This window comes from Muscardinus avellanarius (genome assembly GCF_963383645.1).
Source record: "Muscardinus avellanarius genome assembly, chromosome: 12".
In the NCBI taxonomy this organism is placed as follows: domain Eukaryota; kingdom Metazoa; phylum Chordata; class Mammalia; order Rodentia; family Gliridae; genus Muscardinus; species Muscardinus avellanarius.
In genome coordinates this window covers 10,657,279-10,679,101 of record NC_137798.1, presented here as the reverse complement: position 1 = coordinate 10,679,101, position 21,823 = coordinate 10,657,279, and positions in this window count along the sequence as shown.

Here is a 21,823-nt window from a genome sequence, read left to right as displayed (position 1 = left end):
CTGTTTCAAAATAAAGAATAAAAAATAGGGCTGGGGTATAAATTAGAGGTAGAATGTCCCTGGGTTCCATTAAAAAATTAAAAAAAAAACCATAGGCTCAGTCTTCATTTCAAAACCTGGACAGCAGTAGCCTCTGAAGAGATGGTAACTAAAGGCAGTACAACTTTAAACCTTCATTTACTTTAGGTATTTTATCAAAAATATTTGATAGCAGTGTCAACCTTTATAAAAAAATTTGATATGAAGGTACATGGATATTTAGTATATTATTCTTAATACTTTGTCCTCTGCATTTTTAAACCTAGGTTTCAATGTATTGTTTGAAGTTTCTATGAAGCCTAATTTTTATTTAACCCAAACAGACCATTTGGTTTATATTCTAAGTTTGAAAAACAGCCCTAATATTGGCCATATGTGTGTGTGAGTGAGTGAGAGAGAGAGAGACAGACAGACAGACAGACAGAGACTGGGGATTGAACCCTGTGGCAACCTACCTCTGAGCTATACCCCCAGCTCTTTTTCATTTGTTTATTTGCTAACAAGATATCACTTAGTTACTGAGGCTGGCCTTGAATGCCATTTTTTAATTTATAATCTGCTTTCAAACTTCAGGGGTATTCACAAAAGCAGGAATTCAAAACTCCACTGCCATGTTATAAATGCTAATGGGGAACTGAATGACATTGTTAGCTATAGCTCATTTTGCAGCTATAATTAGGGCCAGTCAGACGTGGGCTTGTAACTCAGTAAACTTAAGTGGGAATCTGTGAAGCAGAACTCTTGCACTGACAAGTAGGTCTGTCAGATCGAGACATTAAACACCCCAATGCAGACCTTTCACTGACATACTTCCTACATTTTGAAACTGACACTTGTCTGTTTTATAGTTAATGTTTTGCAAGATATGGTTTTAACTGCACACATGAAACTGATCCTTCAGTCAATATTAAATTGCTGTTTTCCAGTGTTGTTGAAAACCATGTGAAAGCATTTGGCCTTTGACAAAAGAGTATCAATGCTCAGAAAATAACTGGTACGTGCTGTACTTTGATGCACCCTAGATCAAACTAGGCCATCAACCGGCCAATTCTAGCTAGATGTCAAAATTTGAAGAAACCAAAACCAACATCTGACATTATTCGCAAAAGAAACCTAAAAGTGTGGGATTTTCTAAAATCTATTTATGAAATGCTCAAAGAGAAATTATGTTTTATAATAAAGAATAATTCCTAAAGACTGACTTTGCCCAGTTTAATTCTAAATCCTTCTCATAATATGGGACCTCTTCCCACAAATTCTTTTCCATCTCTGCCAAAGCTCCAACCTTTCAAATGTTGAGTGAAATCAACATATACTTTGAGTTTTGGGACTAATGCTCTATTAACTGAAAGGAAAAAAAAAAACCTACAGTAGACTCAGGCACACAGCATTCATTCATGTGCCATTGCTCAGAACTTTCAGTTTAATAAAAGAATGAAATACATTGCTGAAAGCTCGCATGGCACCAGCTGATAGATAACCCTGTGATTTGGGGTTACTTTTTACAGGATGCATGCATATCTTAAAACAAGAGTTGAAATACAGGTTTATCTTCTTTACATGGGCCAGATGCCTGAAGAAAAAGTGTCACCAGATTATTTTTCTACATGCCTACTAACCCAGTCAAAAAAGCTGTACTTCCTTTCTCTGTGACCTGGAACTCAATGAATTTAGACATCTTAAAGCCTAAAGAGGAGTGTTTAAATACCAAATGTCACCATGGCTCGAGTGATTATGAGACTGCTATAATTTCCATTTCAAATCCTATATAATGGTGAATAGACATTCAGCAAAGAGGCCCATTTTTCTGGTTGGGGTGATAATCATGATTCTTAGGGGCCATTGTATTGATGTGATTGTAATGTCTTGGAGTACTCTTTGAATCCATGGAATTCATAGTAATTCCTTGTCAAGTAGTCACAACAAATGGGAACTACAGAAACCAAATGAACATAAGACTTTCAAGAATTCAAATCATGTAGTGAATGAAATACTGTATGGGTAAGAAAAAGCATCCAGTTAATATATTGGAAGATGTTATAAGCAAAAATCGAATGAATGTGGTAACAATTCAGGTATGACTCCATTGACTTGTTCAGATGAAAATTTATCTCCAACACGTGAGGAAGAAATGATTTGGTTAACTCATTGTTTATGTTTTTTTTTCATTTTTCTCATTATATAAAGATGAAAGCTAACTTTTTTTGTTTTAGATGAAAGTAAAATTAAATTGGTATCACTCCTATAATTTGTTAGTTGGTGCATATGAGCAGATACTGAGGGAACAGGGAAGAGGCACGCTAAATAATTTTCATTTGTCCTTTATATCTCTTTCTGCTCTTTTTATCTTGCTAGTGCTACATTCTAGCATGTAAATATTAATGTCATCACACAAAAATTTAAATATTAAGTTTTATGCACAATTTTCATATAAACAGGCACACTATTTATATAGGTTTGGGAACATAATTTTTAAAATGAACACCGATGAAACATCTACACCATTTTTGGTTATTGTTTTTATTTAAGTTTTAATTATTTTAGGGGAATAATTTTTATTTTTAACTAATACATAAAATTCTACATACTTATGAATACCATATGATACATCAATACATGTATACATCCTGTAATGCTAAATCAGATTAAACATGTTTATCTCTCAAATACTTATCATTTCATCATAATTAAAATATCAAAAGTTTTTTTTCTATTACGGAAACTATTACTGTTGTACTTTTCTTTCTATTGTTTCTGGTTATTTAACTTCCTTAAATAAAATTTGTTTTATCTTAAAGTGCAATAACCTAACCATCTTCAAGTACCATTGGTTCAGTTCTCAAATATATCCAGAATCTGTTGGTGCCATACCAACATACCTGACCCACTACCACTCCAGATCAAACCACCATGAAATCTCTATTTGAACTTTCTCTTATCCCGATTCATCCTTCATCTCTCACTTGGGTTTTCAATAGAACCCGAAACTATTCTTTAAAAATACAAGTCAAATCATGCAACTCCTCTGCTCAAAATCTTGTAATCACTTCCTACTTTGCTTTTTTTTTTTTTTTTTAAATCCTACCTTCTCATTTTGGTTTGAAAGAAGCCACATGATCTTGAACTCACCTCCCTCCCTAACTTCAATCCTCCCAACTCTTCCTCCATCTGTCTTATATCAGCCATTCTTTTCTCCATTTTGCAAAATTCCTTATTAACACCCTCACTTTCGTACTTACTGTTTCAAATTGGAAGACCCCCCCCCCTTGCATGTGTCGAATACTTAATCAGTGTTTAGTCTTTTCAAAAGCCTTCTTTACAGAAAATCTTCCCAGATACCCACACCTAAAATTCCCTCATTCATCTCAAGGTTCGTTCATCCTTTATCCACCTTCTGTAGTTATGATTCATAAACATCTTAAGTACTTGTTACTTGAGCATTATCCTCCTGTAACGTAAGAACAACAGACAGGGTCTTTCCCTATGCTGTTAGCTGCTTTATTTCCACCTTTTAAAATAGTGCCCAGTATAGCCCTTGAAGCAGCTGATGGCCCCAGATCATTAGTGGAAGCAGCCTTACCCATTGACATCCAATGTGCTAATATTATCACTGTGTAATGTATTGTCTAATAATACAAAACCTAATATTTTTTATTGTAAGAGCTAAAATTTATGTGAGATACAAACTTAGTGCTTAGACAAACATTTTTACGATAGTGACGCAAAACCTATAAAAAATAAAAAAGAGGAATAGATATAATCCACAGTGCATGGTGTCAACACATCAACACATGTTTAATTAAAAAATGTTTATATCCAAAAAATGAATGCTCTAGGCACTCCATTTAATGGTGACGTACCCTCGGATGATATCAGACAGCTTTTAAAGGAAAGAAAATGAAAGAAAATTGGCACACAACTATGGACATCAATTTTTAAGACTCTATGGGGTAATGGAATTCTTAATAATTAATAAAATATCATAAAGAGATATTTTAAAGTAAAAGAAGAGCCAGTTATGATGGCATTTAGGAGGACTACAGGTCCAAGAATAGCCTCACTCAGCAAATAATGAGATGTTCAATAACCCAACAAGACTTGTTTCAAAATAAAAATAAAATAGGGCTCAGAGTATAGCTCAGAGGTAGAATTCCCCTAGGTTCAATATCCAGTGCCACAAAAATAAATAAATAAATAAATAAATGCTTTAAAAATAAAGGAAGAGGTATTATCTGAAGCAATTTTGTCCATGTGCTATTGACTCCAAAATACAAGAAGAATATTGAGGAATTGAAGAAAGAAACATGCTACTTTGCTTCATTTGAAGATATGGGCTTACAATCAGGTTTATACTCCCTCTAAAGAAAGCCTGGCTCTGGTGAGGAGCCAGATAAATTTGTCTAAAATGATTGAAGGTATTGTAAGAACAGATTCCATAAAAGGGTTCTTTAGGAAGGATCGATATAAAAGAATAGTTCCTCTGAGAGCCAATTCTACATAGTTAAAGATAATTAGAAGTGTTTGGTATTTTTTAAAACCCGTTGAGGGCATTCAAGTGCTATAGCAAAGCATACCTTTTATATCAGTGTAAGATTTTTCCCTATTTTTAAAGCCTCCATAGTATAAAAAAGTGGTGGTTTTGGCTACAATCATCCCCATTTACTTTTATCTCTGCTAAACCTAACAAGAGAAAACAAAACATAATAAAATAAAAACTAAAAAGTGCGAGGAACAGAGAAGGAAGCGGGTTGTGATTTATGAAGCAGTAATACAGTGCAATCGGTCTCCTTGAGAAGGTTCTTAAGTGATCCATTACATGCCTTAAAATATGAAGATTCAGAGAAGTCTTTGTTGAGCCAGACAGAGCTCAGTTGCTTTACCGAGTTATAACCACAAAGCAATACGCGTCTGTGTGAGACACACAGTGTAATTATCTTCTTAAGCTATCTGAAGAACTGCACAAATACAACTTTTGTAATGTGAAGTCAGTACAATCACTTTTTACTTCCCTTAGAACATTTTTAATAATGCCCTATCGATATTAGCATCTGTCGGAAACACTCCATGAACAGTCAGCAAACAATCAAAGACACAAATGAGTCATTCATCTACCAAATAAACAATAAGCCGTAATCATTTTTTCCACATATATCATTACATTAAAGTCCATAAAAATTACCAAGAAATCCCAGATAGTCTGTCAAGAACGTTGTGAAAAACTGTGTAGCATGTTACAATGAAGAGTATTTAATGAAAGCCTTTCCTGGGAGATCCTCATTGGTGTATTTCTGATGAATATTATAAAGTGAAAGCCAGTATAAAATTATTTTTATTCAAAATTTATGTAGCACCACTCAATAATAGATTCTTATTACATATTGTTTAAACTTCAGAAAGACGGGAGGATCTGAGTTGAATTATTCATGTTTTCAGGAGATTGTGTTTTGCTTGCAAAAAACATTTAACATCTAATTTTTCTTATCTCTTATCATCTCAAATGTTTTAATAATTTTCATCAGAAAAAATATAAGCAAAGTTATAAGACATCAACAGATTAAAAGATATATTCTTATATCTAGAAGATCTTTAAAAAAGGAACTAGACATGTTCAGATATCTCCTCCTTTCTGTAATTCAGAGCATTTACTTCATATATTAATCTCGTTGCTTTTGAAGGTTGAGTATAATCATTAATTTACTCTTAGAACCTTAATGCTGGATTGTATGGAATAATTCTTTTGTGTTGGCTTGTTTCAACGTTTAAGAGATTAGTTCACCTTGTTACCCGTGTTAATGTTTGGTTTAATTACTTCATAGTACGTTTTACATAATGTGCCATTATTTATTTGTATATTTTCTTAATATTAAATATTTGATTGTTTCTAGTTCCTTTTTGTGGTACTGGGTGTGGAAGCCAGCGGCATTCAATTTTCGAGCTATACCCCCATCCCTATTTCCTTGAAACAGGGTCTCACTGAGTTGCAGAGGGCCTCACTCATTAAGTAGCTGAGGCTGTCCATGAACCGCGATCCTCCTGTCTCAGCCTCCCAAATGCTGGGATTACAAGCTTGCACCACTATGCCTAGCTAGTTTTTGACAATTATAAATAAAGCTTATATGATTTCTGAGGATAGATGCTTAACTCTCCTTGAGTATATACCTAAGAGTGAAACTCCTGAGTCACAACAAATATTCCAGCATGATAGAAATACTCTATCTTGATTAGGGTGTTGGTTAAATGATTTTGTAACATTTTTAAGACTTATCCAACTGTACACTTAAGATTTGCATATTTTATTGCATATAATCCTACCTTTAAGCAAAAAAAAAAAATACTTAGAATGTATTTCCCACTATTATATATGATAGTGCAAAACTCCAAGCACACGTTACCAATCTCATTTATATAGTACTTTCTGTTATTTAAAGAGTTTCATGTACATTAATATAATCTTGAATTTAATAACATTTCATTTGCTCTCTAGAGAAAATGTTAGTGCTGTTCATTTGTAGATAAGGAGAGTGAAGCCCTGAGTTACTAAATGTCCTAGCACGCCACATAGTAACAAATATTAGGAAAGGTTAGGACATTCATCCAGCGAAGCCAGCAACCACCAATATTTCATATACATGAATAATTATGTCAAGTAACTCCCAATTATAACCTAATGCACTGCTGTGTTACACAGAAAGCAATGATGGAAGGCACTGTCATTTAACTATATCCTAAATATACTTAGAGTTAACAACCACATTTTCTCTCCCATGTGTTTATTGAGGTTGTGCTAAAAGAGAAGTTTTATATTTGCATACCTATTGTTGCTTACCCTCATGAAGTTTTTAGGAGGCTGAGGTAGAACAGACAGAAATTACTGGCTTACTAAACCAAAATAATAATAATAGTTATAATAATAATAACAATAATCGCATTTCAGTAATAAATCTGTTTTAAGAGCAGATGTTCATCTTCAGTGCAAACATTTCTTACTGATATTGCATCTTTACAAATTAATTGCATTACTATGTAGCTGTTATTTTTATGTCATATGAATCTGGCCAAACACACTCTCTGTGTATCTTCCTCCCTTTTCTATATACTTTTCTCCTATTCTCCAGATTGCACAGCAGGTTGTAATGGGTCAGACTGCTGCTTTCACATCCAAAACCAGACTCAAGGTCACCATTATAGTTTACATCCTTACTCTATGCTGAAGTCTATAGGAAGCAGATGACACAGTGAGATCTTATGGACACTCCGTCTTTGCATTCATGATTTTATATAAAACAGGGAGAAGAGACAGGTGAACTCTGACCACAACACAGGGAGAACTGGTCGGGTGAGAAATAAGAAAAACTGGAGACAGGTAGTTTACTATTTTAGGACAGTAATCCTACACCTCTCTACTTTTTAAAGAAATTTAAAACCAAATTAAACTCACAGAATGCTTGGATGTTGCAAATTGAAGTTTATTTTAAATGTTGTTCTAAACAACCAAATCTATTGGAGATTCATATATAACCTCCACCCACCGTCTTGTGACCTCTACTACAATAATAGCGCAAATTTCTACTAAGTCCTCCTCCCAGCCTTGGAGCCATCTTTCTTTGTCTACCATCTCTCCATCTCTGAATTTATCTCAAATTAGATGACTTCACAGGGAACTGCCAAACTCATCTTTAAATTATTCTCTAATACCAATAACTCTCAATTCTAAACTTCCTACTCTTAGGTGTCTTTTTTACTTATAAATCTCAACTCTCTTTCTTTGGGGATTAGATGGCTGAGGCTGTAATTATTAGTCCTTCCCCAGCTAATTCATTGCAGTTGAATCTGAGGTGCACCTTGGCTACCCTTGACCTCTACCGGTAGTTTGATTAATTATTGGTTGCAATTACTCTTTCTTGTTTTACATAGATCGGCATTGGTTCCTTATATTAATCCTGCTTAACTGTCTAAGCTAAGTAGGCACTTTCCTCATAAACCAATAATAGAAAGTGAAAGCAGCTAATAAATATATATGAACTAATGATCCCAAATAAAAGAGAAATCTCATTTATTCATTTGTATGGATTACAGGGAATTGCAGAGTGTTGATATTACATAGTACACACTTCCCAGAGCTTGCCAATAACTGATTTGTTTAGAGCAATAATTTGCATTTGTAAAGTCACAATGGGTGTAGTGTTTAACACAGTTTACATGGTAATCTTAGTCATGTATTTTCTCCCTTTCCAAAGCCATTTTAATTGTTTTACCTCAATACTGGATACTCAAGGTCCCTTACCTTTTTATCCTATGCTATTGGGCAGAATCCTATGTTTCAAAAAAAAAAAAAAACAAAAACCAGATTCTCTTGATTCCATTAAAATTTGCCTCAAAAATATTACATTCTCTCATATCCTTTGCTGTTTGTGTTCTCTTTGTTTTTTCTAACTATGCAACATACTATTCTTTTCATTGCTTCAGGAAAGAAAAATAAAACTCTCTTCTCTCCTCTCCTCTGTCTCCTCTCTGTCTCCTCTCCTCTGTCTCCTCTCCCCTTTCCCTCTTCTCTTCTCTTCTCTTCTCTTCTCTTCTCTCTCTCTTCTCTTCTCTTCTCTTCTCTTCTTTCCTCCTCTCCTCCTCCTCCTCCTCCTCCTCCTCCTCCTCCTCCTCCTCCTCCTCCTCCTCCTCCTCCTCCTCCTCCTCCTCCTTCTTCTTATTCTTATTCTTATTCTTATTCTTATTCTTATTCTTATTCTTCCTCTCTCTCTCTCTCTCTCTCTCTCTCTCTCTCTCTCTCTCTCTCTCTCTCTCTCTCTCTCTCTCTCTCTCCACCTGTGGTGCCATGGAATGGAAACCCAGGGCTTTCTGCATGCTAAGGCAGGTGCTTTACCACTGAGACACATTCCCAGTCCCCAACTATACATGTGATTCATCTGATTCCCCCACCGGTCCTTGGGCTACTTCCTTTCTGTTTTAATGTATAAACCACTCCAATTTTTAGCTGCCAACTTCTCTCATTATGCACTGGATACCGTTCTATCATTCTGTACTGATTATTTGGGTTTTGTTTCTTCCAGTTGCCCCACTATCTTTGAAGTCATCGCTGTTCCTATAGAAGAATGTTTTAATCAAAATTAAGACTTACTGAAATATCTTTATTTCTCTATATCAGGCATTCTTTCTATTGATACCCTATCTTTCTATTTCCTCTTATTTAAAACAGTCTTCAAATGGGCCATATAGAACAATGTTTTCCATTGACTTCCTATTCCAGTTAGCCTCTCTTTGCCACTATGCCATTAAGACAATTCTTGTCATACTAGTGATTAAATCCTACCTGAGTTGATAGTCATTTTTTTAGCTTGAATTCATTCTATCCAAAGCCACTTGATATATTAGCTGATCTTTCTTCTTTAAAACTATTTCTTTTCATGGTTTCCAGAATTCAATATTCTGGTTTTACATGTATGTCACTGTCCACTCTTTTTAGGCTTTCTTGACCCAGAATAATGCATATTTACAGTAGAAAGACAATGATGTTTTATCTTTCTTTTCTCTATATATTCACAAAGTAAGATTGCATGAAGTTCTTTATATTCAAATACAGTCAATATACTGATATTTCAGAGTTGTACTTTTAGACTTGTTCATTTTTCTGAGCTCTAGAATTATTTTCCAACTACCTACTAGACAATCACTTTGATAAATAATTTGAAATCCATAGCAAATATGATAATATGCATTTCCTAGACCCTATAACTTTACCATTACATCAAAATGGACATGCACAGAATATAAATTTATAGCATTATTTATCAAAAAACATGAACTAAAACATTCATAGCAGCTTTAGTAATAGTTCAAACTTTTAAAATATAAAATGTGTACCAAACAAAAGATAAATGAATTGTAGCATATCCACACAATAAAATATCATAGAGTACTGAAAATAAATGACTACATACAGTAATTTAAATTATTAGCACATACTTTATTCTGAGCAAAACATAGCCGGACAATGGTATCCATAATCAATGAGTTCACTAAGTAAAATACTAAAAGAGGAAAAAACAAATAGGTTGTTGAAAGTCAGGAGATTTTCATTTCTAGATGAGAATATGAATAGATTCTTCAGAGTACTAGTAGTATTCTGTTTCTTTGTATCTTTATATACAGGTGCACTCAGTTTGTAAAAAAAAAAGTTAAAAGATTAAAATGAACATTAAAAGAGATAGTTAAAATCACTAAAATGTATTATAAAATTTCTGGAAGATATTAAAAAATATAAGTAAATAAATTAAATTAAATACCATTTCAAGGATTAAAACACTCACCATAAAGTTATCAATTTTAAGGAAATTAATTTTATATAAACCTTATATTAACCTATAATTAACCCTATATTAACCTTATATTAACCTACAAAATTTATTTTGATAGAGTTCAATTATGTTTAAGATATACCTAAAGAGGAAAAGATATGGGTCATGTTCTAATTATAGCCTTTAAAACAGTATTATATTAGTTCATGATAGATTAATTGACCAAAGAAATATAATATAGATCTAGAAATAGATTTACATGTTTAAGGAAATTTGGTATGAAACAAAATAATTATTGGCAAATACTTGAAAGTTGTGGGATCCTCAATACTTGTTATTAAGAAAATTATTTATTGTTCCAGGGAAAAAATAATAAAATTGCTATCTAATGCCATAAAAACAAGATCAGTTCCTGGTATGTATGAAGAAAATATAAAGCTTTTTATAAATCATGAAATCATTAAGGCCTTAGGTAAAAATGATTTCTTTTAAAAGATTACAAAGTAAAAAGTATTGCTAAAATTTGCCCACATTAAAATAAAAGATGAGTTTTGCCAGAATAAATCATAGTGAGGTAAACCATAAATTGGGATAAAATTTATTTATTTATTTATTTATTTATTTAGTTAGTTAGTTAGTTATTTTATTGTGCTACCAAGGATTGAACCCAGGGGCATTCTAACCCTGACCTATACCCCCAACCCTATTTTATTATTTTTTTTTTGTTATTTTGAAATAGGGTCTCACTAGGATGCAAAGGGCCTCACAAGGTTGATAAGGCTGGCCATAAACCTGCAACTCTCCTGTCATAGCTTCACAAGCACTGAGATTACAAACCTGTGCTACTACCTCCAGCCAATTTTTAGAAATAATATAATAATAATGGGTTTGTAAGAAGAGTATACACAGCATCATTTCACAAAAGTAAGAAAAAGGCCAAAAAGAAAAATGAAGCTAATGCACTATAGAAGTGTGAATGACAAAAATGTGAAAAAGATGTGCCAATATTTACACATTCAGTAAATTTGAGTTAAAATCAGAATATAACCAAAATATAGGCAAAAGCAAATCTTGGTAAGAATATGGGCTGGTGAAATTATAGAACAAGGTGAACTTTTTCACACTATAAATAAACTATATCTGGAGGAAATTATTTGGAATTATCTGCCAAATATGAATATAGCCCTAGTCTTCATGTAACAATCTGAAACCTATATATGTTTCTTGGTAAAGTATGTTTATGTGCTACAGGAGACATATAAAAGTGTTCACATCAACACCATTCATAATAGCTAGAACTGAAAACATTTCAAGTGTCCTCCAATAATAGGCCAGGTAGGGCCGGGCATGGTAGCACACTCTTGTAATCCCAGCTTTCAGGAGGCAGAAAATGGAGGATCACAGTTCGCAGACAGCTTCAGCTACTTAGCGAGGCCCTTCACAACTCAGTGAGACCCTGTTTCAAAAATAAAATGACTATAAAAAAAATAGGGCTGGGGGTGTAGCTCAAAGGTACAATGCCCCTGGGTTCCAACCCCAGTACCAAGACTTGAATCCTTTACTGATGCCATCACAAATGATTCCTTAAGGTACAAAAACTTGAAGTCTCAAAAGAAAATGGCCTACAATATTAGTGTATATAAAGTATAATAAGCAGGCAAAAATTTTAAATATGTTTCAGAGCATGACATATACAGAAATCTATCAAGCAAAGCAGGGTCAGGATTGACTGGGGAGGACCACATGAAACGTCTAATGTTCTAGGCACCTTCTTGTCTCCATTATGCCTGCAATTGGTAAATAGGAGTTGACTTTATGATTATATTTTTAAGTTGTACATCTACATTATGCTTTAAGCTCACTTTATATCTTTAACTTACCACTAAATATAAACAAATATGGATGTATAACAACCTTAAATGTCTCTAGAGAGATTGCCATTGGAAGATAGTGATTATAATATGGCAATCTCTACCTCTCTTCCAGGAATTATCCAAAGGCAACAGGAGGGATTTTTTTTTAAATTACACACTCCATTAACTATGTAACAAGGACACAGATGAAAACCCTCACAACCTAACAGAAGAAAGTGCTGCCACACCGTAGAGACCAAGAGGGGCTGCTCTCTGGAGAATGAAGGAGGGAAACACTGGAGCTGCTGATGACAGGTAAACTGAAATGCTGTGCCTCTCACAGATGACAGGTGCATCCAGAGGCGTGCACCTGGAAATCTTGCTTGGTAAGAACAGAAATAGCACTAATGTGCTGGGTCTGAAAATTCCCTGGATGAGTGCAGATTCTGAGAAACACGGGAAATAGAACTGAATAAAAGTAAGGCAAACTAGCTCTCTTTTCATTAAGGGGTCTCCCTCAGTATCCTAGAAGGAAGCCACTCCATGGAGAAAGGTCTCATAACTAGGTCATTAGGTGACAAGAAGAAAGGGTCACAGGCTCTCATATGCAAAATTGGGGGCAGTAAAGGACATTTCAGCAAGCCATCCATCCTTTGAACAAACACTTAGAAAATAGCTGGTATGGGGGAAAACAGTACTTCCCTGTTTCTTTAAGGAATACACAAAAACAAAAACAAAATTATGCAGAAGAAAATAAAGAAAAGAACCTAGAAGATGAAAAGTGTGGCCAATTTTCTCCCTGATTTTTAAAAATTTACATGGGCTTGATTGGGCAGGGTGGTGCACATTTATAATCCCAGTACTTGGGAGGCCGAGACAGGAGAATTGTGGTTTGTGGCCAGCCTCAGCTAGTTAGTGAGGCCCTCTGCAACTTAGGAAGACCTTGTTTCAAAATAAAGAATAAAAATTTGGGCTGGGGGTATAGTTGAGATGTAGAATGCCCCTGGGTTCAATCTGCAGCACCAAAAAAAAAATTTTTTTTGACATGGGCTTTATCCCAGATTAATTTGACTATCCCAAGATGGCTGGTTTCCAAGAGATGATGCCAAGAGGGATAAAAGCAAAAGCTGTGGAGCTCTTGAGCCTGGTCTCAGAAATTGCACCGCCTCATTTACTTTGTGTTCTTTTGCTCCAAAACAGAGAGATAGCTCAGTTTCAAAAGGAACAGTAATCTCTCTCACCTCTCTTCAGTGAAGAGGGTCAAATAATTTACAGCTGTCTTTAATCTACTGCCCAACAAAAATAGGTCTCAAGAGACTAATACTGAAAATAAAAGAAAAATCTGAATAACATACTGAAAGTCCACCCCGTGTTCCAAGAAAAACTGATCCTAAATAATCACCAGTAAGGCATAGGCTTATCACTTTTATGGGCTCCAAATTATCTAAATGGCTAATACTTTACTGAGTACTTTCCATATGTGAGGCAGAAGGATGCCAAATTTAGTAAATAAAAATGCCTATCCAATAGTTAGGACATACTAATACTAAAAGATTACTTGCTTCTCTGAAGTTCAAAATTAAACACATTATCTAGTGTTTTATCTGGCATTCCTTCTAAGCAGTACTTAAGAAATCTACCAGAGATGAAACTGCAGCCAACCAAAAGATAATTATAAAACTAGAGTAAAACATCTGGAAATGATCATTGAATTCAGTTAATAAAATGGTAGGCTGAAACAAACATGATGATTAGTTTATTAAAATAGGGTGCAAACATATGTCTTACCTATGTAAAAACTTAAAACTAACAAACATTGGGAGGTGGGCTACGGGGGTAAAATAAAGATTTGCAACTTACGCATGCAGAATTCTTCACTTTGATAGCAAGAAATCAGACTTTATAAATTAGAATTGACTACTCAAATAATAGCACTGTAATTGTATTTAACAGCATAATGGGGGCATTAAGGAAAACCACAATTAAATAAAACCTAGGTATTGAAGCAGCATAAGAGAGAGAAGAGAAAATGAATTATGCTAATTTTATCATTGCATATAATAGGCATATCAGTCAGAGGCTCAGCAGGAAGGAGACAACATGCTAAAAATAAGAAAATTTGAGGTAGGTTTATTTTCAAAGGAACAATGCACAATGTGTGGGTTTAGGGAAATCACAAGGAGTAGAGCAGGAACCACAGTTACTATCCCTAGCTCAGAAAGAATAAGGGAAGTGGTATTGTTAGAATCCAGGGACAGAGAGGTACATACAACTGTCTCTAATTCTAATAAGAACAGTGATGGTAGTTTGAGGGATACATACTTTTATCTTTTTTGTCTTCTTGCCAGGTGCCTCATTGGCTAAGCCCAAGCAACAACCTGACATCATGAAAATTTATTCATGTGGCCAGGCGTAGTGGCGCACGCTTGTAATCCCCGCGCTTTGGAGGCAGAGACAGGAGGATCGCGCAGGTTCGAAGCCAGCCTCGCTGGCTTAAGAGACCCTGTTTCCAAATAAAAATATTAAAAAAAATAGGTCTGGGAGTGTAGCCCAGAAGTAGAAGGGCTTCCAGGAACCCCAGTACCACCAAAAAAAAAAAATTATTCATGTGTTCAATAGTGGTCAGACTTCTGAATGAGAGAGATGGTATAGAAAAATGGAATGCACAGTAAGGAACAAACATTATATGTGTTATGATAAGAGAAGTAACATATTAAGTCTGAAGCAATTGATCAATCAGAAATTATATAACTGTATAGTTATGAAAGAAACCACTCTGACAAAAATAAATATATTAAAATAAATCAACATCATAAAGCAAAATAAAGAAAGGGCCACATCAAATCAGTTTACATAGCCAGGCACAGTGGTTCGGGCTTATTATTGCAGAACTTGGGAGGTTTAGACAGGCAGGTTGCAGGTTCAAGGCCAGCCTCAGCAACTTAATGAGACCTTGTTTCAATTAAAAACTAAAATAGGTATGGGGTGTAGCTCAGAGGTAGAATGCACCTAGGTTTAATACTCAGGATTACTATTACTACTATTACTACTTCTACTAATAATAATAATTTTACATGTTATCCAAACATAAAGCAGATCATATAATAATACTTTTCTTTTTTTGGTGGAACTAACCATCAAATCAAGGAAATTCTACCTCCAATCTCTATCCCTAGCCATATTTTAGTTTTTAATTTTTTGAAATAGTCTAAGTTGCTGAGATCTGACCAAGTTACCAAGGCTAGCCTTAGATCTGAGATCTTCTTTCTCAGACTCCCAAGTGCTGGGATTATAAATGTGTGTCACCACGACCAGCTTTAAATGACAATTTGAGATAACTCAAACATATATGCCATGCCAATAAATTCAAATGGCTTATATTTGCTTAGAAAGAAAGTCATTCACATTAGCTCATAAGGAAAGTTGTATTTATAGGACATGACCTAAAGCAAAGTAATTTGGAAAAGTAAATAACACAATTTGCAAAGACCAATAAAGTGAAAACCAACAAAAAAGAAGAGTGGCCATGACCTTTATCACAGATTTAGAAAAATTTTGTTTTAAAAAGCAAAGAAAAACGTGAATAAAAGAATGGAACCTTTAACACTTTAGCAATTAACTTCACAAGGAAAAATTACAGACCTAGATATCAAATGGCATAACATTAATAATCATAAAGCAAAGATGGTATGAGTTAAAATACATAACAAAGCAAGAGAAACAAATTATCAAAAGACTTTAATTTACATAACTCAGATCCAGTTAATAAAAATCCTAAAGATACATAATCATAAGCTATATCTCTATAAAATAAACTGGGACATGTTCATGCCACCTATATTTTCTAAGCTAGTATAGTACCGATATCTTTTATCCTTCAGTGTTTGATATAATTAATTTTCAGCAAAATTTTCTGTTCCTGGGGAAATTTTTATAAAAACTATTTTTAAAATTAGAAAATCAAGGGGAGATTCAACATAGTGATGAAGGGATGCAGCATATCTCAGTATCTGAAACAAATTAATTTCAACTACTGAGAAGGCAGCATCTTAATAAACAAAATGAATATAGCTCATGACCCAAAACAGAGTCAGGGAACACAGCGGAAGGAATCCAGTAACTCTGAACTGCAAGATCCATTGCAAAAAAAGCCCAAACATGCAACAGTCCTGCTGTGGACACGGCCAGCAACCAGCGCCATCATGGGCTACCAGCCCAAACCACAAGTCCTGGGGCAGCAGCCCCAAGAAACTCAGAAAAAACCCCAAAAGTTAGAAAGCGGCTATAGAGCTCCAACATCTTAAGCAGCAATCTGCACCCAAGCACCTGAGCAACACTGTTTGCTCACCAAAGGCAACACTTGCAGCAGCACAGGGAGACCTGCAGGGACCTGGAACCGGACCTGGCAACCGTGTTTATACAGAGAAGCTGAGGGCAGCTAGGTAACACTGTGCACCCAGATAAGCCACAGGACCCGGGTGAACCCAGTGTGTGGCACCATATATGGCAATAACCATGTGCGCCCACTGTGTGCGAGGGACCGTGCAGGCTAGTCCAATTAGAACCTCCAGAGACACAGAAAAGGTGCATAAGGTGTGATACCTGAACAGGACCACAAGGGGTCGCTCTAAGACTACATTGGATGCCCTCCACCCCTGGGCAGGGAAGCAGAGTGCAGAGGTGCAGACTATAGGCTGGAATTACACAGAACCCCAGAACCCGGGACTTGCATAGAACTCACTAACAGTGACTCCCAATGCCCTGACATTTAAATGCAAAGTAATCAAAGGGGAGAAATGGGCCCAAACACTCAGAGAGTTGATTCAGAAGCTGAAAATAGGAAATAGAGCAAATAAGAGATGTTGGAATATACTCCAGAAGCTACCACAGCAATCAGACATGCAGATATTATATGGGCCTGCTCCATATTCGTAAACTAGTAGGACTGGCTTTTTTGTTGTTCTTGTTTTGTTTTTTTGTTTTGTTTTGTTTTGTTTTTTTTGGGGGGGGGTTCTTTTTTTCTTTCATTTGGGTTTGTTGTTTGTTTGGTTATTTCACTTTGTTCTCTCAAATGGTTGCTAGTTTTTTAAATTTTATTTTATTTTTGTCCTTTGTGTCTCCTACTTAATCCTTTTTGTCTCTTTTGGTTGTTTTTGTTTGTTTGTCTTTGTTGTTAATAATAATAGTTAGCCTTTGTATCTTGTTTTATTACTCTATTCTTGTTAGTTTGCTCCTTCTTCCCTGCTCCTTTTACAAATTTCTTCACACTATCCTATCTACTCTCTTCTCTCAAAACTTTATTTTCCCCTTTACTGTATCTCTTTGTTTAATGCTCAAGGTATTTCATAGCTCCATACTTAAATATTCTACTAACTACAAGAGTCCTACTATCTTACCTTCCCCCATTCTCAACCAGATACTACCTTATTATAATTAAATTCTTCATCAACTAATCATATTCTCTACCTTATCCAGCTTCTTCACCCATCACCCCAGCTACTCCACTATCACCCAAACCTCACCACTGAAAAAAGTACTGCTTACATGCTTATGCTTCTAAATTCCTATTACTAAGACTGGGTTAAACATAATACTCACAAACTATGGGAAGACCTCAGAAAAACAGACCTGAGAACCTTGAAAGTACAAGAACTAGGAAGAGTGAAGAGACAATGGAAATCATGAATACTGACCTACAAGAAATGCAAGAAGGGGAATGCTGACTCCTGATCTACAATATGATGAAAGGCTTTAAAACAAGTCTACAGAAAATGAAAGATGAAATAGAAACACTAAGAAAGAATCAGAAATAGGTCTGGAATAAAATGAAAGAGTCAATAAATGAAATGAAGAAAGCAATGGAAAGAAATTCTAGAAGATTAGATGTAATGGAATGTAGAATATCACTGTTAGAAGACAGTTCATTCAAAATCTAAAACACAGTTAACAGCATACAGAAGTCATTACAGCAACAAAACTAAACATCCAACAACTATGGGACAATATGAAACATCCTAACTTAAGGATAAAAGGCATTAAGAAAGGGATAGAGGTACAGACCAAGGGCATTCGCAATCTCTTCAGAGAAATAATTTCAGAGAATTTTCCAAACATAGAAAGAAACTTGGTTCTACACGTCCAGGAGACATACAGAATGCCATTAAGATAAAATTAAAGGACATCCCCACGCCATGTAATAATCAAAATGACCAACATAGAGGCCAAGGAAAGAATCTTAAAAGCAGTGAGAACAAAAGAATGGGTGACATATAGGGGCAAAACAATAAAAATCACCCTGGACTATACAGCCCAAGTTATGAATGCCAGGAGAGACTGCTTTGATGTGATCCAGACCCTGAAACAAAACAACTTTCAACCAAAACTGCTATATCCAGCAAAAATATTATTCAAAATTGATGTAGAAACATAAATGTTTAAAGATGAGCAGAATTTCAAAAAAATATGAATTCAAAGACAACACTAGAGAAAACACTTAAGGAAATGAATCATAATATAAAGAACAAGCAGACTTCAGAACCAGAGAAGAGATGAAGTTGATCAGTGGGGCATCTAAGTAAAGAAGAAATAACAGGATACCAAACAGAAGATAGAACACAAAATGACAAGAAACAAAAATCATAGTTCCATAAAAACTCTGAATGTCAAAGGCTTAACTCAACAATCGAGAACAAGACGAGGATTCCCACTATCATCACTCCTTTTCAATATAGTCCTGGAGACTCTTGCCACAGCAATAAGAAAAGAGAAAGAAATCAAAGGAATTCAAATGGGAAGAGAGGAATTAAAACTATCCTTATTTGCAGATGATATGATTCTTTATCTAGAAGATCCAATGAAATCAACCAAAAGACTTCTGGAGCTGATTAACCAATTCAGCAAAGTTTCAGGATACAAAATCTACGTAAAGAAATCAGTGGCTTTTCTTTCTTTTTTTTTTTTTTGTGGTACTGGGGTTCCTGGAAGCCCTTCTACCTCCGGGCTACACTCCCAGACCTATTTTTACGTTTTCATTTTGGAAACAGGGTCTCCTAAGCCAGCATGGCTGGCTTCGAACCTGCGCGATCCTCCTGTCTCTGCCTCCCAAGCGCGGGGATGACAAGCGTGCGCCACCGCGCCCGGCTCAGTGGCTTTTCTTTATGCCAACAATGAATTCACAATGAAGGAAATAAAGGAAATAATTTCATTCACTATAACCTAAAAACCAATAAAATACCTAGGAATAAATTTAACCAAAGATGTAAAAAACCTGTACAAAGAAGACTATAAAGCATTAAAGAAAGAAATTGAAGAAGACCTTGGAAGATGGAAGATGTCCCCTGCTCACTGATAGGCAGAAAAAAATGTCATCAAATGGCCATTCTGCCAAAAGTGATCTACAGACTCAATGCAATTCCTATTAAAATACCAAAGACATTTTTCATATACCTAGAAAAACCAATCAAGAATTTTATATGGAGAAAGAAAAGACCCAGAATAGCCAAAGCAATTCTCAGCAATAAGAACCATGCAGGAGGCATTACAATCCCAGACTTCAAATTATACTATAGAGCAATAGTAGTAAAAACAGCATGGTACTGGCACAACAACAGGCATTCTGACCAGTGGAACAGAATAGAAGACACAGAAACAAACCTACACACCTATAGTCAATTAACCTTTGACAAAAGAGCCAAACTCATATGCTGGAGAAAAGACAGCCTTTCAACAAATGGTGCTGTGAACACTGACTATCCATTTGTAGCAAGATGGAACTAAATCCTTGCCTCTCACCATGCACAGGAATCAACTCGAGATGGCTCAAAGACTTAGATATTAGACAAGAGACTGTGAAGTTATTAGAGGAGAGCATAGGCTCAACACTCCAACATACAAACACAGGCAGTAACTTTCTCAACAAGACCTCCAAAGCTCAGGAAATTGAAGCAAGAATTAACAAGTGAGATGGCATCAAATTAAAAAGTTTCTCCTCACCAAAGGAAACTATCGAGAACCTAAAGAGGAAGCCAAAGAATGGGAAAGGATCTTTACCAGCCACCACTCTGATAGGGTGCTAATATCCAGAATATACAAAGAGCTCAAAAGATTCTACACTAGCAAAACAAATAACACAATCAAGAAATGGGCAAATGAACTAAATAGACACTTCACCAAAGAAGAGATACCAATGGCCAATAGATACATGAAAAGATGTTCAATGTCATTAGCCATTAGGGAGATACAAATCAAAACTATGCTGAGATTCCATCTAACCCCAATCAGAGTGGCAAGCATAAAGAAATAAAATAACAACAAATGCTGGCGAGGATGTGGGGAAAGAAGAACTCTTTTACAGATGGTGGGAGTGCACATTAGTTCAGTCAATATTGAGATTGGTGTGAAAATTACTTATAAAACCAGGAATAGATCCACCATATGATCCAGCTCTACCACTCCTGGGTATTTTTCAAAAGGGGTTGAAATCAGAGAACTGCAGTAACATTTGCATATCTATGTTCATAGCTGCATGATTCATAATAGCCAAAATATGGAGCCAATCTAGCCCCCATCAACAGATGAATAGATTTAAGAATTATGGGAAATGCACACAATGGAATTCTATTCGGCTATAAAGAAGAACAAAATTATGCCACTCACAAGAAGATGGAAAGACCTGGAGAACATTATGTTAAGTGAGACCAGCCAAGCACAGAAAGAGAAGGGTCATATGTTTTCTCTAATATGCTTAAACTAGGGAGCATTGGGGATACCAGATGGACTCCAGATAATGGGGGGATCTCAACAAAGTTAGAATGGAAGGATAGGAGAGGAAGAAGGCTGAGGTTGATTAATGGAGAAGTTACATTTGAATATGTGTAAAAGTATGAAGATAGCATGGTTAACCTGGACACTCATTGTTGGGAGGGGGGGGAAGAAAAATGAGGAGGAGAGGGCACCAAACACAGTTTAAATGTATACCATTTTCAATAAAAAATAAAAGATAAATTTGTGCATAAAAATAAAATAAAATTAGAAAATCAGAATTAACAACCACAACCAAACATAAGAAAATGTCAAAGAGCTCCCCCCACCAAAAAACCAACTGAAGGGTGTTAAGAGAAATCTCCAGCATGTCTCTAAATCATACTAATTAATGCTATTTAAATTTTTAAAAAGCATAGAAAAAATGTTTCTGAATTCTTTATATGAAGTGAGGTAAACAATTTAAAGCTAACAACAGCAACAACTAGTACAACTTTGTGAGAAAAAATAACATAGCAAATCTCACTATGACAGCTGATGATACATCTTAGAGTGATATATTAACAATAGAAACCAGCAACATATTAAAACAAGGCCAAGTGGGCTGTGTTCTGGAAATGTAGAGATGGTAAAAATAAAATGGAAATCCAATTAGGTAATTAAACATATTAATAGTTTAAAGAGAAAAAATAGATTATTTTCACAGATCATTAAACAGAACTTAATTTAGTCAGTCTTGGTTTTTAAAAATTCTATATATGAATATGATATTATATAAAATCCAATGATATTATATTAGGTCAGATTTCTGCTGTCGCTAAATTACTTAGAATTGTTTTTAGGGTATTGGCATTGCACTTATAA